General features: G+C 41.5%; 1 protein-coding gene across 1 annotated transcript in view; it reads left to right on the top strand.

The window, feature by feature from the left end:
• Positions 1–10,485: 10,485 nt before the first annotated feature.
• Gpr63 (G protein-coupled receptor 63) overlaps positions 10,486–26,773 on the top strand; it is a 53,960-nt gene continuing 37,672 nt past the window's right edge. The window contains exon 1 of the mRNA XM_052717305.1: positions 10,486–10,671. The gene's annotated coding sequence lies outside the window, so the exon portion shown is untranslated. The remainder of the gene's footprint in view (positions 10,672–26,773) is intronic.

The raw sequence follows: 26,773 nt of genomic DNA, 5'->3' as shown, positions 1-26,773 counted from the left end.
GGGGAAATACCTGACATTCCAAACATTCCCTATACCCCAGACAAATGTCAGCCAATCAGGGTCCTGAACCCTGGAAATCTCCTCACCCCAACCTCTGCTATGATAAAAACCCCACCCTGCCTGGACTCTGGGCTTTCTGCTCTCACTGCTGCTTCAGACAAAGAGTCCAAGCTCTGAGCTTGAAAATAAAGGCTCTTTTCTTTTACATATGGAATTCAGTCTCTATAGTGGTCTTTTGGGGGTCCCTGTGATCTGGACATAACAGAGATTACCTTTGACAAATAGTTCTGGAAAAACTGAATATGCTGGGATCCAAACTTTGGTCCTCTGCAGAAGCAGCAAATACTCTTATTACTGAGCCATATAATCAACCCCTAAAATGGAGATTTTTTTAAAATTGTGTTACATAAAGAGTACTTGAGCAGAACCTTCCATTTATTCATCTCCCCTCACAGTTTCAATACTTCAAAATCCTTTTCTCATCTATTTTTCTTTCCACTATTTCACAGATTATAAGATCTGCAGCATGCCTTTATGATCACATTTTGCTTAGTATATAACTGACTTGCAATTACTGGATCTAATACAATAATTCACTTATAGTAGCCAGTACATTGTCCATGATCTAAGTTTTCTGATTGTTTCAAGGGTTCTTTTCACAGATGGTTTAAGTGAGGGAACAGTGAAACCACTGAACTGGACCACTCCATGGGTGGTAAGAAAGGTTACAGGGGGTCAGACTTCCAAGGCTGTCTCTCTAGGGGCAGAGGAAACAAAACTACAGAACAGCCAGTGGTTTCTATATGATAGTCAGGAGGGGTGAGGGAGTGGTGCTTTGAGCTGATATAGTTCAGACTGATGGGGAACTAGACGCCCTGGATGGAGGTAGTTGACTTTTGGGCCAGTTAAGGGGGTTTGTAATAAACAGAAAACTTGCCTTACAAGATTTCTGAGGAATGCTGAATATAAGCTTCTGTTTACCCAATAATAATCCTGTTTACCAGGAAAGAGACTTTTTGCTTCTAACATTGTCTTGAACACTGCCCACTTTGGACTTAACAGTTTTTTAAAAACCAACCAAACAACAACAAACAACCACTTTGGATCTAACTGTTCTGATGGAAGCTCCACCTCAGCCCCTGGCACTCTGGCACCCTTATACCCAAACAGTCTGGAAGGTTCTGGTGGAAGCCCCACCTGTCTGCCCAGACCTTGCCCCTCAGAAAGTCCCTCCAAACATGGCTCCTCACCTAGAGATGCTCAAGACCACTCCCACAGGGTATTTAAATTGCACCCCAGAAAACAGACAAGTGGTTTTCCAGCCTCTCATTCCTGTCTCCTCTCTGAGGGGCCAGATAATCACCAGGGAATACTTTACCCATTAAACTGGGACTTTTTCTAATCCAGTCTGGTTTGGTCTGATTTGGATTGCTGCATTGGTGGAGAGGTTTATCAGGATGCAGAAACTTTTCACTAACAGTTTGTTCAAAACAGAACACAAAGTTTACATGCTGCACTGAATTGTTACGATTCTTAAATGTCTTTTAAGTTTTTACAATCTGGTCTTTTCCATTTGCCATTGATTTGATGAGGCAACCATTTTTCTTACACCACCCCACCCCCAATGTTACTCTCTAGGGGTTTTGATCGGGTTTGTTTTCTCTGCCAGTTAAAGAATGAGAAGGCAGAAAAAGCCCTGAAGCATAACAGGTAGCAGTGGAGAAGTTTGAAATGCTACAGACAGCAGCAGACAGGATCAGATGATGAAAAGCTTTTCTTGGGAGTGAGGAAACACAGGCATGCCACAGACACACAGAGCATAAGACCCTGTGCTGAAAACCTCATCTCCTATCCATGGCTTTTATTTTATTTTATTTTTTATCTCATAAGAGTCTTCCTCCCCTAATTTAGGGCTAATCAGTTAGAAGAAAGATATGATTGGCCCACAACTATGAACACGTCCTGATCCAAGCTCAAACTTGTTGAGCCGCTCCATCATCAAGGGGCCTCCTGGCAGTAGAAGAAGCCTACAGGGCTTTGTTTTTCAGCTGCCAGGCTCTTGTCTCAGGTCCAGAGGGTGAACAAGAAGCCAGCCATCTGGGTTCAAAACGATGTCCTCTCTCACTATGTCTGCCTACCAAGGAATCTAACTCCTAGTCTCTCAGGCTGTTCCTAATGGGACACAACGTTTCACATGTTGCATTTAATTATTATGCTTCTTAAGTATCCTTTAATTCTTTTATAGCTTGATCTCTTTCATTTATGTCATTGATTTGGTGGGAACATATTTTTCTTAGTTTCGTCCTGCATTTGATTGACTGCCTTTCACAGACTGTTTTATCCTGACTCTTCCTCCTTTATGCTTTATGATTCGATACAGATTCAGTTGCTTAGGCAAGCATGGTCTTTTGATTTTTGTCAGTTATCAAATGCATAAAGACTTCTTATTGTGTTAATCCCAAAGATTCAAAGAGAAAGACCACCGACCCAAATCGTAACGGCCAAATTGATCAAAGCAAGCAATTAATTAAAGCAAGATTTTCTTTGTCTACACAAACTGCCTCCTCCTAAGGTGGGGGGTTCAAAACATCAGAATTGGTTGTGGGGAAAATAAGGACTCTTATAGCTCAGGGGTAGGGGTTTCTAAATAGGGGATTTGGTAGACAAATAGGTGGGGTTACTGAAGCGAAACTTAACAAGGTGGTCGTAACAAGGTAGTCATAATAACACTTTAAAACAAAGGTAGGGTTACAAGACAGTCATGGTTGCAAGGTGGTCACAACTTTTTGAAACAAAAGCATAGTTGCCACTTCCTGGAACAGGCAGTACAGATTGATTTGTGGTTAAAGTTACAGGTGGGACATGGCCCAATCCTTGAGAAACAAGTTAATCATAAACAGGAATGAATCTGGTTTGTCTTTACTATAAGATGGCTTTCAAGCCCAAGATGGAGGCAGGCTGGTTCATCAATTGGACTTACAATTTTAAATTTTCTCCCTTGTTTTAGTTGCTGTATCTCTTTAGAAATATTCAAAGCTTTGTTGTTATCATAATTTTTCCTGAACCAGAGATCAACTCCATCTGGATTTACATCGACAAAATTACTAGAAAAAATACCAGTGGTTCTAGAGTATGGCCTCTTAGATAAGTTGTATTTGATGGAATTTCTCCTGCTCCAATGCAAAAGAATTGTCTTTGTAGGGTAAAGTGGGTTAGTTATTGTGGTAGATTGACTGAGAAATGTCCCTGTGGGAACCTGAGTCAGAAAGCTGTGACCTTTCTGTGAACTATGGATGGGACTAAGTGCAGAATATTCTCCTCACAAAGAGGATTTCTAGAAAGAATTGCATAAAGTATGGTCAATGAATGCACTTGAAAGCAAGGGCAGGAAGGGAATTTCCTGGCATGTCCACATTATCTCAGTGGTAAAGACAAAGATCTAGGAGGAATATTCCTAGTTCTTTTCCACATAGCCAAGATGAGAAAACATAATACCAGGTGTCTTCCCTCACTGTTCTTGTATTCACTTAAGCTAACTGTAAACATCACCTTATGTTTGCTTTCTTTAATAATAAAAATTCAAAGTACTTTGTTTGTACTACTCTTGAGCACAGAAGCCTTGAGTCCCCTGGTCATCTTGCTCAGATCTTTGCCATTTCCTTCACTCTGTGGAGACTTAGCCTAGCTGACGGGGGCAGGTCCACAGTCCCTCATAGGCTCATGTGTTTGAGTAATTGTCTCCAGTTGGTAGTGTTGTGTGGGAGGTTATGAAATGTTTAGGAGGTGCAGCCTTTCTGGAGGAAGTACATCAGTAGGGGTGGAATTTGAGGGTTTACAGTCTCAGCCTATGGAATAATCCTTCTGTATACTGTAAATATGTATTGCTCTCATTAGTTAATAAAAAGCTAACAGGCTGGTATTGAGGCAGGAAGTTTAGGTGGGACAGCCAGACACAGAGGACTCTGGGAGGAGGAAGAGCAGAGTCAGGAGAGACACCAGCCAGCTGCCGAGGAAGCAGGACATATAGGAAACAAGGTAACAAGCCACGAACCATGTTGTGAAGCATAGGTAAGAAATATGGGTTAATTTAAGTGTAGAGTTTGCTAGTAACAAGCCTGAGCTATTGGCCAAGCATTTATTTTTGTTTGTTTGATTTTTATTAAGAATTTTTTATTCATTCCACATACCAACCACAGATTCCCCCCTCATTCCTCCTCCTGCTTCCCACCCAGCCTTACCGCCCCAGCTCACGCCCCATCCGTTCCTCTGAAAAGGCATGGACTCCCATGGGGAGTCAGCAAAGCCCAGCATATTCAGCTGAGGCAGGTCCAAGCCACTCCCCCTGCATCAAGGCTGTGCAAGGTGTCCCACCATAGGCTAAAAAAAAAAAAAAAAAAAAACACCAACAAACAAAAAACAGTTCATGCACCAGGGATAGATCCTATTCCTACTCTCAAAGGCCCCTCAAACAGACCAAGCTACACAACTGTCTTGCCCATGCAGAGGGTCTAGTCCAGTCCCATGCAGACCCCACAGCTATAGGTCCAAAGTTCATGAGTTCCCACTAGCTTGGTTAAGTTGTCTCTTTAGGTTTCCCCATCATGGTCTTGATGCCCCCTGCTCATAGAATCCCTCTTCCCTCTCTTCGACTGGACTTCTGGAGCTCGGCCTGGTACTGGGTCAAGCATTTATAAGTAATATTAAGCCTCTGTGTTAGTTATTTGGGACTGGTGGCCAGGATTTGAAAAAAAAAAATCTGCCTACATCAGCCCATTTTCAACTTGCCCTCTCTGCTTCTACTCTGCCTGTGATTTGTGAACTCTCAGCTTCCTGCTGCAGCATGGCCTCTCCCTTTGAATCTGCATCCAAAATAAATGTTGCTTTTCAAGTTGTTTCTAGTCATGGTGTTTTATCACAGCAACAGAAAAGTAACTAATACAGTTATGCACACTTCAGAGGAATTAATGAATATAAAATAGCGAAAAAGCACATCAGTACTATATTTCGAAGAGGCTATATGTATGTATGTGCGTACATCATATTTATAGTCAGAATCTAAATAGCTAAAATTAATGAGTAATTTATTAATTATTCAGGGCATGGATTTCTAAGACCATTTGCTTCCAGGCTTTCTTTTCTTTCTGAGGACTTTTTGGGTGGTGTTTTCTTTGCTATTAACTCTCCCTGAGACTCCTATGTGCTGATAACTTTCCACAAATTGTACATGTGGAAAGGCATAAACAAGATTAGGACTTAGGATTCACGCTGTGCTCCTGACTGAGACAAAGCACATGCAGTTTGCACCACAGTTGAGGGTGTTTCAGGGACACTGAAGAGCAGAAATCAGTTAGAAGTCTACCACCTGCCTGGAGTGCACTGTAGCAGTCAAGATCCCTGTGCATACAGAAGAAAGAGCACACACATCATCACACTCCTCAGTTCCAGATGAGTTCTGCTGTGTGGACATCCTGGGAGGTCTCAGCCATGATAGTGAATCTGAATCTCCAGGGAGCTCCTGTTTTACCTCTGTCCAGCATCACTGAGGGTGGGCTCCAGGTGCTAATTTTAATAAGCTTTTGGGTAATTCTAATGCAGAGTCAGTATTGAAAATTTTCAACTTAGCCAGCAAATTGGAACAACCATTTATTTATAGGCCTTACCATGTATACCTGACTGTGCTGTAAATGTCAGGTCCATATGGAGATTTTCTTTTTTTTTCCTTTGAGACAAGGGCTCCAACTGTTGTAGAACTCACGATCCTTCTGTATCAGCCTTCTAATCACTAGGACCATAGCTATGTGCTGCCTTACCCAGTGAAAAACTGATTCCTTGAAAGACACTATTTGCTTAATATCTTGCCACAAAAGTAGTTTCATATCTATTTGTCTTCAGAAACAAGGCTTTTGAACTTATTTTGAACATGACTGAAAATAAGACAGAATTTACATAACTCCAAACATACATGATAGAAAGTACTAACAAACAATATTTTTAAAAAAATAATAAATAGTACACAGGTTTTAATTTTGTCTAATTAACACAATAACGGTGGAGTCTATTGGTGCTCCCTTGTGGTAGAGCACTTGCTTAGCACATGATGTACTCTGTGAGATTCCCAGTCTGTGCCCTGCTCCAAACACAAACAGAAAATGACAGTGGTTTATATCTGGTGAATGATTTCAGAACTATCAGAGATATTTTTCTAAGCCTTGAAAATCCTGGCTTCTTTTCTACTCCAACAAATATCTTTTTGCAATATCTTTTTCCCACCAAGAACTTCTCATTTTATTCTCACTTGGCCTTTCCTGTAGATGTAATTCTGAACGGTGTTATTAAATAAGAAACACAGAACCAAATGCAGAGTTAAAAGCCCAGAGATCGAGCAGCAGCCAAGAGCTAAGACCAAGACCGCCTTCTTATCCCTCCCTGTTGCTGTCTTCCTTCTCTTCAGAAAGAGACCTACTTCCTGTGTGTCTTTTTATTGACTTTCTGTTCTGCCTTCTCATTGGTTGTAAATCCAACCACATGACCTCCTTGTCAGTGCCTCTCTATACAGACCTCCAGGTCTCTATGGTTGGTATTGAGATTAAAGGCGTGTGTCTCCAAGCTGGCTATGTCCTTGAACACGCAGACTCTGCCTTCCATGTGATTGGATTAAGGGCGTGTTCTACCACTGCCAGACCTCTGCTGAATGGCTTGCTATTAGCTCTGACTCCCAGGCAACTTTATTTATTAACATACAAATAAAAATCACATTTCAGCACAAATAAAATATCACCATACTTTCCTTTTGTCTTTGTATGTCTTTAAAGGCCACCAAATTGCTTCCTTGATAAAACAAACAAACAAACAAACAAAAAACCAACAAACAAACACTTCCAAGATGACTCCCATCCATAGTGTTTATTCTGATACCTATTCTTAACACATGGAGCTTATTATACATGTATGAATGTGTCTGAGTGTGTGCACATGTGTGGATGTGTACATGGAGGCCGAAGTCAATGTCCGGACTCTTAATCATTCTCTACCTTATTGTTGAAATAGGGTGTCCTACTGAACCTGGAGATCACTGGTTCATTTAGAGCGGCTGACTGGTGAGTTCCAGGGATCCTCCTGTTTCTGCTCTCCAGGGCTGGAGTTCTAGGTGATGTGGGATGTCTTTCTGTATGCTATGAAAATATGTTTCTCTGATTGGTTGATAAGTAAAGCTGTTTGGTTTATGGTGAGGCAGAATAAGGTTAGGCGGGACATTCTAACTAGAGAGAAAGAAGGAGAAAGGCCAAGCAGAGGATATGCTGCCAGCCGCCACCATGAGAAGCAAGATGTAAAAGTACGGGTAAGCCACGAGCCATGTGGCAAAGTATAAATTTACAAAAATGGGTTGATTTAAGATATAAGAGCTAGCTAACAAAAGCCTGCAATGGGCATACAGTTTGTAAGTAATACAAGCCTCTGTGTGTTCACTTGGGTCCCAGCGGCTGCGGAACTGGCAGGTGAGAGAGATTTGTCCTGATTGCGGGTCAAGTGGGACACAGGAAACCTTCTGACTGTATCTAGGCTCATCCTGCCATGCCTGGCTTTTATGTGGGTGCTGATGGTCTGAATTCATGCATGCATGCCCAGTACTTTGCTGATGGAACATTCTCCTCTCATCATTTGTTTTTACACCAAATTATACGATACATTGTGATGCTTGGTAATTGGTTTATGCCTTGGAGGGTCATGTCTTCTCAGCTAAATTTAATTTCATGAGGATTGTGATCACATTCTACATTAGGGCTTCTGTACATTTAGAAGGAGGCACACAACTGATACTGAGAACAGCCGTGTGGCCCTGAACAAGCCAGCTGTTGAGATTTTCATTATTTCTTAAAGGAAAGGGAAGTTTTAGGTTACCTTAAAGTCTCTTCTAGATTTATAGATTTGACACATAAGGAATTCTATAACATTTACAAATGGAAAGAAAAATACAAAATGGTTTAGCTCAGTGAAGATTAGGAAGTTTCATGTGTAGGAAGAAACAAGTGGAAGGCGACATTTTAATTTTATTGCATTCTACGTGTGCATGAGTGTGGCTTCATTCATGCTGTGGCATCTGTTTGGTGGCCAGAGAACAATTTTTTGGGAGTTGGTTCTACCATCAGTCCTGGGGATCAAACTCAGGTCATCAGGCTTGGGTGGCAATCACTTCAACCCACTGAGCCATCTCCCCAGCCTGCAAGCTGGCATTTTGAGTAGGAAAACATCAACTCCTCCATTCTAGCCCGGAAAAAGTAGAATAGTTATTAAAGTATAAAAATGAAGTTGGGCCCTGTGTCCTTGGGACACTGAAAATGTGAATGTTCATGGATTTTATTCCAGTTAAGGACTACACACTCGCAAAAAAATTCCTATAGACTGTTATGTAGTCAAATTGATGACATAAAAATACAAGACCCAACAATGAACATAGGTTGGGATGTATGTTGGCAAAGGTAGTTTAAGGGAAAATAACAAAATAAAATGCTTCAGATAAAGTTTGTTCCCGGTTTGTTCCCCATCCCTGGGGATGTTTCCAGTGGCTACTGAGGACATGGCTACCTACTTCAGCAACTTGTGACTCCAGGACCATAAATATTCCTGTTCTTCCAATCTTAAGATTATTGGTAAAGAACACAGGGGCAATCAATACCTATGGTGGTTTATGTAGGTGCTGGAGGAAGAGGGCTGTAGTGGACATCTATGGTGTTCATCTAGTCGATATACTTACCCTTTGACCAGCAACACTTTAATTTTAGAGAACATCCTCAACGCAGTCCCTGTGATTTGGGTGTATATGGAAACTGGTATACTACAGCTAGTTCCCTTGACATTGTTTGTTTGTTTGTTTTGGTTTTTCCAGACACAGGCAAAGGACCCTAGCTTGGCAGGTCCATTCCATCTTGTGGTTCCAAAGGCTCGTTCAGAGTATGCACAGGTTTCCAGTGGTCCAATGCTCCTTGGCTTGCTCACTTGCTGAAGGCATCAGCTGTGAAGGAGGGAGGAGGTACATTTGGAGCTACAGTTCTTGCTCCAGCTTAGAGAAAACAGAATCAGTACAACGAAAACACAGGCAAGATGTGAAGAGACACTGAGTCTTAAGTCACCCTTTAAACATCCGGAGGAAAAATTTTTAAAAAGGAAATTTGAAAAGTTTTTTTTTTCTGGCTAGTTCACTTATTAGCCTTTATAAATATGTGAGCCAATAAATGCCACAGTCTGCACTAAAGGTCTTCTTAAGTCACTGTGTGTTAGGTCCTGGTTATTACATCCGACTAGCCTGACTATTTTATGACGGTATTCTCTTTACTCTTGCTGTGTGTTAACCTCCTTTACTGCTTTTTACCAAACCGGGGGCTTAGTTCCTCTCCATCTGGTAACAAAAAATACTTCCACCTCTTGCCTGAAGTCCCCACACTCTACAGTGTTCCAAAGGGAAGAACTGAGTTGATTGAGGTCAGGGCTATAGGGTGCAAGCTCCTTTGGATTAGAAAATGTCACTCACATCTTCGGAGTCCTTCACTGGGACTGATGCTTTGGAGCCCAAGCTGGATCATAACCCCTAATTGCCTCATTATTCCTTTCCACCTCAGAGTGGCCCCACGGGACTGAGAAGCAAGGGTTGGAACCAAGAGACAGAAGAGCAGCTTTCAATGAATGGTCCTTCATGCTGGTCGGCTGTGGGGTCAGGGCAACTACCCATGCTCTGAGAGTCCTGGGCCCTCCACTGTATGCCACAAATGTTGATGATGGTTAGGAAAACAGTATCATCTACCACTTGGAAGCAGCATTGCTGAGATTTGAAGAGGGTCTTTCCTTTAGCGTCTTCCTGAGTCCAGTTTGATGATAATGAAAGCCAGTGCTTCTGGCAATCCAGTCTGAGGCCACCTGGCAAGTGGCTATTGGAAAGAACAGAGTATGGATCAATACAAGGCATATTAGCCACTAGACGTCAAGACCCCTTCAGAGGTCCAGATAAAGGTCCAAGCTGGCCTTCAGTTTAAAGTGCTCCAGGGTGAGACCCTCATCACAACGTAGGAAATGAGGAGGAAACACCAAGAACGTTGCACACTCTTTCGAGGAAAAAGGTCCCACTGGGCAGCGACTCTTAGCGCAGTGGTTAGTGTGGTGCAGAGATGGAGTGTTTGGTCAAGAACTTAACAGGGTGTGGGCAGTCCAAGCAAAAGTGAGGTTCCCTGGGCGGGCCAGCAGCAGCAAGGCGTCCTCGGTGTAGGCTCTGAGCACTTATTCCCTTAGAGTGCCTTTGCTCAGGAGCGTAGAGTGAGGTGACTTGGGATCCTGGAGTGGGAGGAGTCTGAGTTTTGACTGCTGTGGCCTCCTAGGATCCTGTCTGGGCTGCCCCCTCCCCCTTTCCTTGCCTCCTCCCCACTCCACTCCTCTCCCTTACCTCGCGGCCTAACCGGCAGCGGGCGCCTTTAAGAGCAAGCGCTGGGTACCCGGGGGCGGGAGCCGTCGGCAGCCGGCAAGGCGGAGGCACTGCCGGGCGATGCCCCGACTCTCCGCCGCCGCCTCGGCCTCCTCCTGCGCCAGGGGCTCGGAGCTGCGGATCTGCGGGGCGATGTCCGCAAAGTTCCAGGAGGCAGCGGCCGGCATCTCCCTGCGCTCCCGCCGCGGCGCCTTTTGTGCGAGGTGCGAGCGCAGCCCGGGCGGGCGGGCGGGCGGGCTGACTGGTGGCGCGGAGCGCGGCTCTCCCGGGTCCCCGCGGCTGCACCGGGCTGACTCGGCAGCCAGCGCCCCGGGGAGGCTCCCGGCGGGGCCGCGGCTTTCCGGGGTGGCCCGACGCTCTGAGCTACTACGGGCCTCCTTGAACCCGGGAGCTCCAGCCGGGGACCCGGCGAGCACAGCCTAGCGGAGGGCTGGGACCCTCGGGAACTTTCCCGCCCTGGGCTCCCCATTCTGGGCTAAGACTCAGTATGCTCGCTAGGGTGTTTAAAAAAGCTCAGCAACATAGCTGTATGAGAAATCTTCCCCTGGGCTGGCCCAGTTTTCAAAGTGATCATTTAGTCTTTGATGAAATGTGTAGACAGTCTAGAATACTTAGGAAATACGTGCATCAGCGTTAGGATGCACTTTTCTCCGGTGAGGTAGGGGTGAGGTTTAGCGGTTTCTTTTTAAAACAGGATTTTCTTTGTTTATCGACGAGATTGCTTTTTATCATGTCTTTGATTAAGAATGCTCCAACTTCTTAAGGATTTTAGAAGTAATATTTCTAAGAATGGTCAACAAAACCTGGTTTATTGCATAATATGACTTTACTTCTGACAGTTTTACTTGTGGAGGAGGTAAGTCATCATTTGATAAAACCTAATAGAAAGTTCATTTACTACACGCACGGTCGTTCTCCACGTGTCCCAGAAGTGAAGGAAGCCCCACATGCTCACCTTTCTGGCCTCTCTACCCTCCCGTGTTCTGTGTTCTCCAGTTAGTGTGGTGATGTGATGTCAAGGTGGGCTGACACACAGGGCTGACAGAGTTGTGTGCTGTATGACATGGTACCCGTAGCCCACGTTCTAGTGACACAATTGATTGCATCCCCTAGTCCACTTTGAACAATAAAAATAAAACGCTAGCCCTTAAAGAGAGTATCCTGAAGTGTTTAACGGAAGTTCGTAGGCATGTGTTTCCTACACAGCTTTGTGGAGGAAAGATGTGCGCTTCTCAAATAGTCACAGTAGTGGAGGGTGTGCCTTATCTGTAGCATGGGAAGTTTTGAAACAACAGAAATAGCCACTAATACTTGTAAAAAAAAAATTGGAACCTTGCTTTTTTTCTTGAAATATAATTTTGTCACTTTGCTGTTTTATATACCAGAACTGAAACTTAAAACAATATTCTAAGCATTTTCTGGTAATTTTCAGTCAACATTCTTGGGGAAAAATTTGCTTAGAAGTCACATACTGAAAACTCAATAACTCCGGTCACAATTGTCCCTTAAGTTGGTTGGATTCCAGGCAGAATGGTAAGAATTGATGTTCTAAAGATGGTTGTGACTGAGTTCCTAGAATTGTACTGACTAGTGTGACTGCTCTGAGATTTGTATAGGTATATTTGACTTGGGACATATGTTTTAGGAGGATTCTTTTTGAGACCCTTTCTCTGTACACACCTGTATTCACATGGATTTATGTAGGTATTATAATGATGTCGCACATATGTACCTGTCTGTCATCTATCTCTCTGTCACCTGGTCACAGGGAAACTAGAGACACAATGATAGGTATTCACTAAGAACAGCAGATCGAATGATTAGAAACTAAAAGTAGGTTTTCTCAGGGTTTAATCTTTGGACATTTTAGTCAAAGAACACTGTTTTCTAGCACATATTTGAACTCTTACAAAGCTTGGACCAGCGTGCCATAATACCAATGATCTTAAACACACACTTAACTATGAAAGTGATCCCACCACTGGGTGATCGAATTAGGCGTTTCTCAGCTTCAAAAATCTGCCATTAGTAGGTGGGTGAATCTCTAGATGAAACTGAGTTTGTCAAGATGGTATTTAGTTTTTCTCAGCACATCAGAAATGACCTCTGGTGATTCTTCACAGGTTGACAACTTAGGAAGCTGACCTCAGAGGCAAACCTGAGGGAAGTTCTGTGTTCCCCTTTGTGAAAACACCTTAAATGTTGATGGTCATTGCTGTTTGATTTGAGAGTGGCCCACTGATGGTTGGGCAAATTGTACCCACAATACAGTGCTGCAGTCACTATTAAGGGTAACAAGATCTTCCTCCTTTGGGATATTTCTCAGTCACTTTCCACAACTGATGATTTGGAATTTCAGCATCTGCATGAACATTAGAGGTGGAATCAACCCATTGGAGTGTTTTTATTTTAGCTTTAATTTACTAGGTATTTGGGAAATATGTTTGCTTTTGCTTTTGCTATAAATGCTCTTTACATTGTTACAAGTGGCATTCAGCATAATCTCCCCTCCCTCTGCTTTTGACAACCAAAATTAGTGTGAGTTCTTAGTGTTCTCTTGCAATACATTAAAAGTTCCACAAAATTTACATTATGTCTCCTTAGCTTAAAAAAAAGTCACATTTGACATGTTTGACTAGGAAAGTTCATAGCCTTTTGAAGCTGATGGGATTTTGGTCAGTTACAGTTTAAGTTGCTTGGGAAATTTCGGTATAAAGTAAGATGTGTCTTTGATTTGAACTGGATGATACACAAAATCAGTACTTTTGTAACCACAAAACTTGGAGAACATTCCACATAATTTGCAGTGTGGGCAGCCCAGCATGCTATAGTGTTCAGTTGGCTTAAGGCGACATGCCATGATTGTAAAAAATGGTTTCTCAAGTTGTCAGCAAGCTGCTTCTGTCTTTGAGCTTGGCACACAGGATAAAATGCCTTTTGTCTCTACACTGCTAGATATAGACAGAGCTGGCAATGTAATTTGTGTGCATTTCTGTTTGTCTGACAGACGGTTTAGGAAGCTAAAGAATGAAACTCTAGTACACTGGGAAGTCCATCATATTGTGAATGTAGGGAACACTTAGGAAGGATTTTAATACAGCACAGCTCGAAGGTTTTGCGGGGAAATGTGTGTATTTGCCATTAAGAGGGTAACTACTGGTCACCTATTGAAGTTAATAACATTATTGTTTTCAGCATTTCCTTTGAGAGGCAATGCAAAAGAAACTGTGCCCTTCTAGGTCCAACTGAGATTAGAAAGGCACCCAGCCAGATCCTGTATCAATCACTTGACCTATATGTTGATGGCTTCTTAGATAATTTCTAGTTGAAACTCTTCTTATCATTTTATCATGTGTTTTACATACTGTTTGGGGATTCTTGACCAAAACTTTGTGGTTAGCTTTTTTATTTGACCAGATGAGCTCAGTCTGTATCCTAGAACACTGGGAGGAATTCACTTTGGGGAGGTTGGTGCTCAAGAGGCAGACATCATTCTGCACTGTAGTGGTTACCTCCCAAAGGGAGACACTCTCATCTTGTCCTACTTTCTTAAAGAAAAAAAAAACATTTAGGAGATTTTAGAGAAAGAACATTAATATGGATTTAAAAATGCCTGAAGTTTGGAGGGAATTAGGGTTTTGCCTGGAAATTACCTAAGAATCAATCAACTTGTGTGCCAGAAACTTGGTTCCGCATATAGGCCGCAGGTGTCTGCGGCAGTTCTTTGTTCTCTGGTGGTCCTGGAAGGATGTAGGTACCACGGGGATTGGGGTCGGAAAGGTGATGGTATCCATTACCTTCCAGGGGGAAATGTTTGCCTTAGTGTGTTCAATCCATACTTTCCATCATTTTAGCTTGTTTCCATTTTCATCCAGGAAAGGAGGGAAGCATTCGGCTGGCTCCCTTGATGAAACTCACACAAACTTAAACACCATCTACAATTTCAGTGTCCGACTCTAGCAAGAAAGAGTCCATCCCTGAATTTTCTCCGCCCACTGCCCCTCAACACTTGCTGTTTGCATTGTCCGGTTCTTCGAGGTTTTCCCATTTTCTACAATATGGTTAACTTCGCCCCCTCTTAAAGATGAAATAATGTTGACAGTGTCTTCCTTCTGTTTCGTTAGTTCATGGATATTTGCATTTAAAGCTCTGACTCCTTATTCTTCATTTTCACACTATATTAATTTTTCTCCTAGTAAAATGACATGTTTGTTATAGAAAATCTGTCCAGATGAGCAAAAAGAAAAGAATTCTACACAGAGATGATTATCATTAGTATTTTGTTGTGTATTTCATATCCATGTAGAAAATGTTTTAGTTTCTAACTTTATACATTGCTTTGTATCCACTTTCCATATTATGAAATGATGTGTAACATTGTGAGTGCTGAGTACTGTTTTTCTGTGGATATGCTGTGATTTAGTACAAACATGTCACAATGACAGACAGGGTGCTGCCACTGGTGCTGTGTCCCAGGTTCTACGCCTCCTCCTCTCCCTCCCTCCTTTCCTGCTGCTGTAGGGCAGGGAATATCTTTTTATAGCTCCATTTTTAGACTCATCAGGGGTTATTTTTGTTGAGTAATATCCTAACTGCAGAGTTTTATGGGAGAAATAAGGACATTGACCTGAAGGCACTTTATTATTCCCAGTGTGAACTCCAGTGACCCAGCAGCATCTCTCTCTCTTTCTTTTCCTACCCAAGTCAGAATTTCAAGACCTTTCTTTTGAATGCTTTATCCAAATGAAATAATCCCGGATGTTCACAAAGACATAGCTTTAATCCCCAGGCCATCCATTAGTGTTCAGCTATAGCGGTAAATGCTATTTTCATTTAATACAGCAGTTGACAGTGTGCAGTGAGAATGTTTTTCTTTTCTTAATTTCAGTCTCCTTTACTCTACTCATGCTTGGCTTCTGAAGGTCCACACACTTTGAGACATACATAACTGCTCTGAGATGAAATGAACATTGCTTATTATGTAGTCATGTTTAACATTTAAAGATTTTTTTTCTTACCTGTGGTACCAGCTCTTGGACTCTTAACTTTGACAATAAATCTGTAAGGTTTAAATGCTCAGCACTTAGCTTTGAGCTGTGTCTGCACATATGGGCCTATATTTTACCCGTGCTTATATTGATCTTTCTTCCCTCTGTCAGTAATATAAAACTATAACTTAGCAAGAAATTATCTTTGATAACCAGTATGAAAGTGTCATACTGGTCATCTTTTTAAAAATGTGGTTATTTCAGCAACAGAACAAGAGATGCAAAATGGGCAGCGACAGGAAAAGAACACATGTGAGTTTGCAACCTCATGCTCAGATCTGAAGTTCTCTCTAATCATCTAATGTAACTCTAAGGAGTACGTCATTGCTGTGGTTCCCATGCCCACTCTTTTGCTTTAGAAATTAGCATCAGCTGTGGAAGACAAGCAGCCCCCCCCCTTCTCATTTTCTGGACTAGTTTTTTTTCTTCGACTGTAGAACAGGTGCTTCTTTCTTTGTCTAAATCAAGCTTAGTTCACTGTTTCCTTCTAAGCGGGTGTTTTTCTCTAACTTTGCTCTTGGAAACAAGTGTTTTGTTTTTTGCTTAGTTGAATATAATTTCTCTCTTCCTTTAATATTATAAAGAACTATGTTTGGATTAATAAGACTTTTTGTTATTGGGACAAAGACCTAATAAAAATGGCCTAACAGAAGAAAAGTTTATTTTGCTCATGGTTTCAGGAGTTCTAGTCCAAGATCATTGTCTATTGCATTAAGCCTAAAGGGAGTGAAATCTCAAGGTGTAATAAGCATGTGGAAGAAGAGGCGATGGTTTACCTCATGGAAGTCAGGAAGAGATGCAGAGAGAAGCCAGGAAAAAGATGCCATCCCTGAGGACATTATCCCAATGACCTACTTCTTTCAACTAGGTCTCATCTCCAGAGTTTTCAGTACCCCAGTAAGGGCATAAAGATGTGACTGCATCAGTGGGCTCATCCATTGATTAGGTAATGGCTTTTAAGATCTACTCTTTCCAGTTGGGGGCTCCTCAGCTATTGGTTCATAGTTCATGTGTTTCCATTCGTTTGGCTATTTATCCCTGTGCTTTATCCAACCTTGGTCTCAACAATTCTCGCTCATACAAACCCTCCTCTTTCTCGCCAATTGGACTCCTGGAGCTCCACCTGGGACCTGGCCGTGGATCTCTGAATCCGGTTCCCTCAGTCATTGGATGGGGTTTCTAGCATGACAATTAGGGTGTTTGACCATCCTATCACCAGAGTAGGTCAGTTCGGGCTCTCTTTCGACCATTGCCAGTAGTCTATTGGGGGGGTATCTTTGTGGATTTTTGTGGGCCTCTCTAGCACTTTGCTTCTTCCTATTTTCATGTGGTCTTCATTTATCATGGTCTTTTATTCCTTGTTCTCCCTCTCTGTTCTTGATCCAGCTGGGATCTCCCGCTCCCCTGAGCTCTTTCCCTCGACCCTTGCCCTTCATTACCCCCACTCACGTCCATGTTGTTCATGTAGATCTCATCCATTTCTCTGTCATTGGGCAATCCCTGTGTCTTTCTTGGGGTCCTGTTTTCTAGGTAGCCTCCCTGGAGTTGTGAGTAGCAGTCTAGTCATCTTTGTTTTACATCTAGTATAGCTGAGGAGCCCCCAACTGGATCAGGCCCTCTGGATAAGTGAGACAATTGATTAGCTTGATCTGTTTGGGAGGCATCCAGGCAGTGGGACCGGGTCCTGTCCTCAGTGCATGAGTTGGCTGTTTGGAACCTGGGGCTTATACAGGGACACTTGGCTCAGCCTGGGAGGAGGGGATTGGACCTGCCTAGACTGAGTCTACCAGGTTGAACTCAATCCCCAGGGGAGTCTTTGCCCTGGAGGAGATGGGAATGGGGGGTGTGCTGGGGGGAAGGTAGGGGAGAGAACAAGGGAATCCGTGGCTGATATGTAAAATTAAATTAAATTATAAAATTAAAAATAAAAAAAAACCCAGACTAAAACTGAAAAAAAAAATCTACTCTTTCAGAATGATCAGATCCACTAGCGCATGAATGTTGGGGGCAGTGCTTCATATCCAGACCACAGCAGTGTCTTTGTATGTTGCCATGGATGTAATAGACAGAGACAGATTGAACAGGTGCATTTTTCTTTTTCAGGAGGAGGATCACTATTTATAGGGAAATGCAGAATATCTTCTTGAAACTGATATTTGCTACCGCTTCATCCTGAAATAGTTCATTTCTTATTTTGTTTCTTTGGGACTTTATGTCAATGTAACTACATTTGTGTGTGTCTCTTGTATATTTACTCACTTTTATGATTTGGGGATTCATGTTAAAGTTTATTCTTGTGGGTTTTTTTTGGTAGGAAATTTACAATTTAATTATACGTTTATAAAGAGGTACTTGTCACTGTTACCGTGTCACAAAAGATAGTGTCAGATGTTCCGTCACATCACAAAATAAGTTTCAGGCTGTCCGTGGAGCCTCTCATTTTTTCCTCCCATTACTGCTGATCTATGCTTCTCCGTCTCCCCTTGTCTTTGTAAATATTGTAATATCGAATTTATCTGAATTCTCAGCTTTGCCTTCTCTGTGATGCGCTTATTTGTAACTTACTTTTTATGTGTTTATTTCCTTAAATGGTTTTTAGGCTTATTTCACCCTGTTCTGATCTCTTAGGTTGGCTCGGCTCTTGTTTTATTCAGGGACTTTAGATTCCCCTCATAACACTGTTCAGCTCTTTATTAGAATATCTAAAAAAATCGTACATCTCTAAGTATTTTCCATGGTCTCTTTTTTAATTAACTAATTGATTACTTTATGTGTGTGGGGGTTTTGCCTGTTTGTGTCTCTGCCATGTGTGTGCATTGCCTGCGGAGGCCAGAAGAGGGCATCATGTTTCTTGGGACCAGAGTTACAGATGTTTAGTTAGGAGCTGCCATGTGGGTGCTGGGAGTCAAACCTGGGTTCTCTGAGTGATCGACCATTGCTCTTAACTGCCAAGCCATCTTTGTAGCCCTGTCTGTTATTTGTTTTAGTACAAGCCTTTAAGACTGGAGGTTCTGAATATGTATTGCTGTTCTTGCTGATTTCTGTTTGCGATCAACTCAGACTAATTAATTGTTTCGTATCATACCAGTTCTTTGATGTTTGCTAATGTTGTGGGTTCCAGCAGGTGCTCCATTTTAATAAAGGTTTCACATGTCACTTAGAAATAACACATATTCTTTTGTTTTTAATTGTGTCAATTCTTTGTTCATTAATTTTTTTCTGCTTAATTATTCAACTGCTGAGATTTTAATTATGGATTTTTCATTTTCATCTGGGATAATTAATGCTTTGCTTTTTAAGGACTGTTACAAATACAAATTCAAATTTTAAAAATTTATTTGTGGTAAATTAAACCTTTTTGTCATATATGATGACTTAATTGCTGATACTGTTATTTGACTTAAAATCTTTTTCCTTTGGTATTAATGAAGCAATATATTGTTCCATATAGATTGTGTTTGGTTTTATATGCCATTCTTCTTTCTGCAGTTGAAGCTAGATGTGTGTCATTATGGATTATGTGTGCCATTGGATGTGTCTCTTGTTAATAGGATATAGCTGAACCTACTTTTTAACTGAAAAATTTATTCCTTTGTACTTAGAGTGAAGATTGTTATATTCAGATTTAATTATGACCTATAGCTATATATTTTCCTGCCTTTTCTGCATCTTCTTTCCTGACTTAACCGTTCCTTGGCTAGATTGACCCCCCCACACACACACACCCTTTTCATTTTTAGTATTCTGTTTACTAAATGATAAATGAGCTTAAGTTACTGGCTGGAAGCTCTATATTCTTTTAGTGATGACCCAGATAATTTTTATTATGAATACTCATCTTTATTCATCTGTGGTGATTACTGTCTTTGCTCTCTATGGTAGAATCGAATCGTGTCCTCCCAAAGGTATATATGGGAGGCCTAAATCCCAGTGTACGTGTATTTGGAGATTGTACCTGTGATGGGATAATTCACGTTAAATAACCTCTTAAGGGTAGACTGCAGTCTGGTAAGACCAGACACAGGGATCTCCCTCCCTCTCTGCCCGTGGAGAGGAGAAGACACATGAGAGTGCTGTGCCGAGGGACACATGAAGGTTGTACACATTAGGAATGGACCCATTCCGATGCCGCCTTCAGCTTGGACTTTAGCCTCCAGAGCAGGGAGAAATGTTTCTATTGTTTAAGCACTTGTGCTGTGTTTTTTATGAGACCTAACCTTCCTTATTAAAATCACTAATTCCTAAGAGCAGTGCGTATAACCCCACTTCTAATCTATTTCTTGTTAATGTTTTAATTAGCTTTTCTTCTTTGAAAACTCTCTTTCTGGTGTTGTATCCTGCACTTACGTGTAATTGTCATGACCTCCTCACCTTCCTTGTGGATCTGGCCTTCTGTCTGGGGAATTGTTTTTGTCTGACAAATATCCTTTACTTTTCCTTCACTGAGTGAGTGTGTGGGGAGAGTTTGTTTATAATAATAATTTTAATTACCCTTCTTTCTTGAAGAGAGATCCTCTGGGTATTAAATTCCTTTTTGACAGATAATTACTTGAAGCATATCACAAAATATGATTCTAGCATCCTCTACATTTTATTATTGCCATGGAGAATTAAGCATCCAAGCCTGTTTTGCGTCCCTTGCTGGGGAAACTGAGTTCTTCCAAGATGTTTTCAAGACATTCTCACCACAAAGATAGTTTCCTGTGTGGGTGCATGTGTGTGGGCACATGTATGTCATGCATTTCAATCTGCTGTCTCTGAGTGGGAATTAAAAACAAGCACACATGATCCTGTTAGGCATCAGACTGACTCCATTTGAACATTAGCATTTTTTGTAATTCTGAAAACTTCCATTTATTGTACTATGAATATTACTTTAGGATCATCTTACACTCCAGTTGTGTGTTTATTTGCTCATCTGTATTTCTCATTGCCTCATCTCTTGTTCTGTTTCTCATTCACGTCTTACTCACATATATCACTTCATAGCATTCAGGGAAGTGTCTGTTCTAAGGTATAGTTAATTCAGTTCAGTAATAAGCCATTTTATTGACTTAGTTTTAATATCAGTTATTTTTCATGTCTACATTATTGTCTGGCATGTTTCCAAATCTGCTTAATATCAGTTAATGTATTCCCGGTCTAATAATTTCTGCACCTGAAGTTTTTTTTTTATGTTTTATAAAATCTTTATTGACAAATAATTTTCATAGTATACAATTTGCCTCTTTGCACAATTAGATAGACTTTAGTCCAGCATCCTCATAGGCCCATGACACCATCACCACTTTCTGTTTTAGAACATCGCTGTCTTCAGTTTCATACCCACATATAATGTATGATGATTCACCTGAAGTCCTTGTGCATGTGTGTTTGAGCCTCCTTTCTGTTGCTGTGATAAAACACTCTGAGCAAGAGCAGCATATGGAAGGAAAAGATTCATTTGTTTGGCTTCCAGGTCACAGCCCATCACCGAAGAGGTCAGGGAAGGGACTCAAGCAGGAACTGAAGCAGAACTCAGGAGGAGCCCAGCTTGTTGCTTCTGTCTCTGCTTATGCTCAGCTAGCTTTGTCTATAGTCCAGGACCACCTGCCTAGGGACGGAGCTGCCCACAGTAGGCTGAGATGTCCCACATCAATCAGTCACCAAGCCAATCCCCTGCTTACATTCCCACAAGACAGTCTGATGGTGGCTCTCCTCTCGGATGACTCCAGGCTTTGCCAAATTGAGCGTTAAAGCTAACTAGGACACCATGTCTCTGTCGCTTCTTTCCTCTTGCTTATACTGCTCGCCTTGCTCTGGCTGGTTGGATGTTCGGTGAGGGTGCCCTGCTGGACTGTTGCTTGAAGGTTGTGCTTTCTCTCAGTTGCAGGTGAGAGCTCTGCAGTGGACACCCGCTCGCACCCCCACTGGCTTGGGTGCCGTCCTCACCCGGGTGTGGTTGAATCAGATTGTTGCTGGAGGACGTTTGTTTTCTTTTCTTTGTCAGGGCTGTTTATGGACACAGATTATTTCGGAAGATTGTTTGGCCTCCCCTATTTTATACCAGGTTCAAGACTTGTATTTTATCTCTTGTAGCATAGCACAACTTTTACTTCCTTTAAAGCTTTAATAGAGGAAATATGGTTCTTTAATATCTCTGGTTGTTCTTAAAATCTTCTAGAAAATAGGCTCTTGTAATCACAATTCAGATTATTTAAATTTGATCATACTGAAGAAACTTTTGTTTCTGAGGTAAAGAAACACATATAAGATTGAATATCTTTGTTGCTTAGGTTAATAAGCAAACCACAATCAAACCACCATGGGGTTTTGCTTTTGAAAATAAAAAGCTTAGGTAGGAATGATGGTCTATGTATGTAACCCCAGGATGCAGGAGGATTGTGGGTTCAAAGCTATCCTTGACTACATGCTTTGAGGATAGCCTAGGCTACATAAGAACCTGCTTCAAAAACCTGGGAACCCAAAACCCTACTTACGTTAATTTATCAAGGTAAGAAGACACAGCGATATTTTTTCCCTTCCCTTTCAGCTCCAATTTTTTTCTTTGCCATTGTGGTAGTTTGAATGTAATGGCCTCCCATAATCTCATAGGCAGTGGCACTATTAGGAGGTGTGGCTTTTTTGTTGGAGTGGGTGTGGTCGTGTTAGAGGAAGTGTGTCACTGTGGGGGTGAGCTTTGAGGTCTTTTGCTTAAGCTTCACTCAGTGTTACAGTTAGTCGACTTCCTGTTGCCTGCAAGATATAGCACTCTCAGCTCCAGCACCATGTCTGCCTGCATGTTACCACGCTCCCCATCATGATGATAATGGACTGAAACTCTGAAACTGTAAACAAGCCACCCCAGTTAAATGTTTTCTTTATAAGAGTTGCTGTGGTCATGGTATCTCTTCACAGCAATAAAAACCCCAACTAAAGCAGCCATTTTTCTGTGTTGATAACTGTTGAAATTTCTGTGTGGGAACCTGGAACTGGCCCTTCACTGAAACTTAATTTTGTTTATAGACATTTAACATATTGTTCTTTTAGATTCAAACTTTTAAAAAAACTATTTGATTTCATCTTCCAACTTGAAAGGCACAGTCAGTCTGGTTTAGCTAACTCTTGCCTATGGCTTTTGTGTCCTGATTTAAACAGGGTAGTAAGGAAACTGTGGTCGTGTTGCCTTACTTCTAGCCTTCGAAGTTAATGGTGGATAATTGGAGGACTTCAGTTTTGGGAAGAGGTAATTACTCTGTGCTTATTTTAAATTATTTCACCTTGGTAAACATTTTAAGAAATATTTGTCATTTGTTTTCTTCTTGTTCTTGTTGCTAGGTTTGAGTATGTCTTGCCTTAGGTGAAAATTCATAGATTGGAGCTTTAATCCAGAATGCAGTAGTACTGTGAAGTGGAATTCTTGAGATTAGGCTGTGATGTCTCTGTTCTCATGAGTGGACTGATGTCCTTGTTGTGGAAGTAGTGGTTACCTCAACAGTCAGTTTGTTCTAGGACTTTGGGGGTGGCTCGATGGACACAGTATGGCTGTCCAAGTGTCAGGACCAGAGTTTGGATCTCCAAGTCTTTGTAGAAGTCAGGCAGTCATGGTATCCACTTGTAATCCCAGCAGGAGCAAGGGATCCCTGGGGAAAGTGCCAGGTTCCGCCAGAGATCCTGCCTCAGTCAATGAAATGGAGAATGATTGATGAAGCCTGGGTCTCCACATAAACATGCAAATGCATGTGCTCCTGCACACATGTGTGCCTATATGCATGCAAATGCCCATATATACACACCTACATGCAAAATAAATAAAATGTATTGTTCATACATGTGAGTTTGACCCTCTTAGAGTTTCTTTTTAAAAATTTTTTTTGTTTTACATGTACAGATGTTTTACCTGCACCCATACGTGTGCACCGTGTGTGTGTGTGTGTGTGTGTGTGTGTGTGTGGTGTGTGCAGTGTCTTTGGAGGTCAGAAGAAGGCACTGAATCCTGTGGGACAGGGGCTACAAACACTTGTGATCCACTATGTGTTGGGAATTGAACCCAGGTCCTTTGGAAGAACAGCGAGTGCTCTTCACTGCTGGGTCATCACTGTAGCTCACAGTTGACCCTCTGTTGCTTGTGTATGTGTTCCTGCTCTCTCTGTTTCTCAGGCATAGATGCCTTGCTTTTCTTCCTTGTACCATGAGATACCACATACAAGGACCACTTGACATGACAGAGTCTTTAATCACTTCCAGAACTGTGACACAAATAAATTCTCTTCCTAAATTACCAATCTCAGGTATTCTATTCTATCAGACCAAGGTGGACTAAGCCCAACATTGTATTTTTCCTCTCACCCTACGTGATGCAGCCATGTGGGTACTGCTTTGGTTGTGAATAGTCAAATAGAAAGACGCTGAAGACCTCAGCCTTTGTGATGCCCAATATGCATGTACCCTAAACAGCAATAAAAGCAAGCACAGTGGCGAAATAGAGATGACTAATACTGTGAAATACGAGCTAGAGAGATGGCTCAGCAGCTAAGACCCAGCATGCAGAGGACCCGAGTTTGGCTCCCAGCACCCATGTCAGGAGGCTCACAGCCACCTGTTAACCCAACTCCAGGAGTATTCAAAGCCCCTGGCCTATCTGGGCACCTGCAGTCATGTGCACATATCCCTATAAAGGTATATATCACTTAAAATAACAAAAATAAGTCTTTGAAGATAATACTGCAATTGGCTTGGTTCCCTTTGGGTCATTGTTTCATTCATTCATCAGTGATGATTGCCCATCACTGGATAACAAGAGTTGAGCTTTTGCTCTGCTGTGCTCTCTTAGGAAATAATTTGTTGCTCTATTCTTAGTATTAAAATCTTTTTGTCCCAATTCTCTCCTTACATCACATAAAAAAGCACCAGAATAAAAATTGTCTCTTAATCTAGAATTAGTTTAGTTAAACTACAATCTAGTTTAAGACTTAATCTTGAACTAGTTTAATTAAACTAGAATCTAGTTTAAGACTTAATCTTAAACTAGCATCTCACTCTTGGCTTATACTGGGATTCCAGGAGAATGGGTCTTTTGGCAGGTAAAGGAAAGACACTTGTCTCCCGAGCTGCGTTGTGTAGGTCAGTTGGCTTGAAGGAAGGGCCAATCTCCTTTATAGCTGATTTAAATGGAGATGTGTTCATTCACTAAATGATATCTTTTCTAGAAATCCATTCAATTCCTTTTTTCTTTTTCAATTTCCTGCATAGCAGAGACCATGAATGTAAAGAAAATTTTCCCATTTATTTCATTAGGTGTTAAAAAAATTCTTGCCAGTATTGAATACATACTGGATACATGCATATGTGCACACATATACATCCCTTTGGAACATCAGTTACTCTCATAGGCCATTCTGCTAGAAGAATCACATGACCAGGGCCTGGATAAGATATAATAAAGCTGCAGAAACTTGTGTGGACACGAGTATAGCGGTGTTTATAATGACATTTAGTGCTTTTTTTCTTTCCTCTTTTGTTAAGAAGCAATTCAGAAATCGCAGTTCTGGCCATTTCTGTGTACACTTGACACGGAGCCAGCGAATTCCCTGTGGGCTCTGGGTCTTCAGTCTCACGTCGGTTGCATCAGCACTTTGTGAATTTGTCCAGCAGTTACTGGTTCTTTTGTCTTTGAGCAGCAGAAGTCTTACTGAATGGCAACACCCAGTATCATTACGGGTGGGAACCTCAGTGACAGGCAAGTACTGGGCCTCACTCAGACCTTTTTCTCTTGATATTTTTATGACACTTGGTGAGATATTTTTTCTTTGGTGTTTAGAACTCAGCTTTTGAGCCAGGTGGTGGAGGTGCACACCTCTAATCCCAGTACTTGGGAGGTAGGTGGATCTCTGTGGGTTTGAGGCCAGCCTGTACTACAAAGCGAGTTCCAGGACAGCTAGGACCGTTACACAGAGAAGCCCTGTTTTGAAAAAACCAAAGGAAAAAAAATTCAGCTCTCATTTTTCTTTTATTTTTTAAATACATTGTAAATTTATTTAAAGTTTTAAAATTATTTTACTTGTGTGAGGACATGTGTGTGTGTGTGTGTGTGTGTGTGTGTGCATGCACACGTGGAAGTCAGATGACAGCGGTGTAGAGTGTTTCCTGCCACCTGCTGGGTTCTCACTGTCCTGCCTTGATTCTTTTTTTTTTTTTAAGTTAAAAATGAATATTGCAGATTTTCTTTTAACGGGTTTCTTCTTTGCTAAGGTATTTTTATTGAACCTGAGCAGGGTTCATCTTGGGCATAGGGAATACTTTGAATTTACAGTGATGGTTACTTGGCCCTTTTTATTGGACAAGTTCCTCTGGGTGACTCGATGCACAGTAATCATTATTGAATTGCAAAATTTAGAAATAGTAGCAATGTATTCTTAGAGAAGATAATTTTATAAATGAATTTGACCTTATGACAGATTTTGTATAGAGAATTTTTCAGCTAGTGAAATTCTCAGAAACATAAAATATTCTTGTATTTAAAATGATTTGTTAACTATTCAGTTTTATGAAACTTCAGAAGAAATTTGTCAGGACCCATATACATTGTGTACAATTCTGTCTCAGTACAGGGAAAGACTCCTGTTGACTGCCCTTGTTTTCTTTTGGCTCTTAACCACTGTGACCCTTCTCTTTTCTTTTCATTCCCCATCAAAAGTAATACATAATCTATACCTTTGAAGCCAAAATACACCTCTGTTCAATATGTGCATTTTTCCTGGAAAGTAGCGTCGTGTCACTCTGGAGCATGAGATTTAGCAAATATCATTAATAAAGTAAGGACACTCGTGAATGATGGATTATGTTTCCTTGTTTTGCACTCTTGGAGCATCCTGGCCTTCACAGCACAGGAAAAGGTGTAGCCTAGAGAGTACTGGATGTTTCTTGCGAGGTTCCTCACTAGGCTTTCAAGTTCTGTAAGCTCAGGAGATTCCTGTTTGAGTCCTTCTCAAACTTGGAGCAGACACTGTGCACAAACTGGGTATCACAGTCTGAAACCCTGAAGTCCCAACTACTCTGAAATCCAAATTATTTTCAAGCTCTGCCATGCTCAAAAAGTTCTGGATTGCAGAACATTTCTGATTGCAAAATATTCCACATTCTAAAATGTTCCCAAATGTGAAACCTTTTGATCGTAAACATTTTGGATAGATGACAGTCTATACTTTTGATAGAGAGAAAAGGAAGGAAGGGAGCGAGTGAGTGAGCAAGGGGAGGTAACTAAATTGAAAAGTGTGTG

This window comes from Peromyscus californicus, unplaced genomic scaffold, assembly GCF_007827085.1.
Source record: "Peromyscus californicus insignis strain IS unplaced genomic scaffold, ASM782708v3 Scaffold_5__1_contigs__length_169319896, whole genome shotgun sequence".
In the NCBI taxonomy this organism is placed as follows: Eukaryota; Metazoa; Chordata; class Mammalia; order Rodentia; family Cricetidae; genus Peromyscus; species Peromyscus californicus.
The sequence above is the reverse complement of the archived record's forward strand: the minus strand, read 5'-3'. Positions and strand labels throughout refer to the sequence as shown.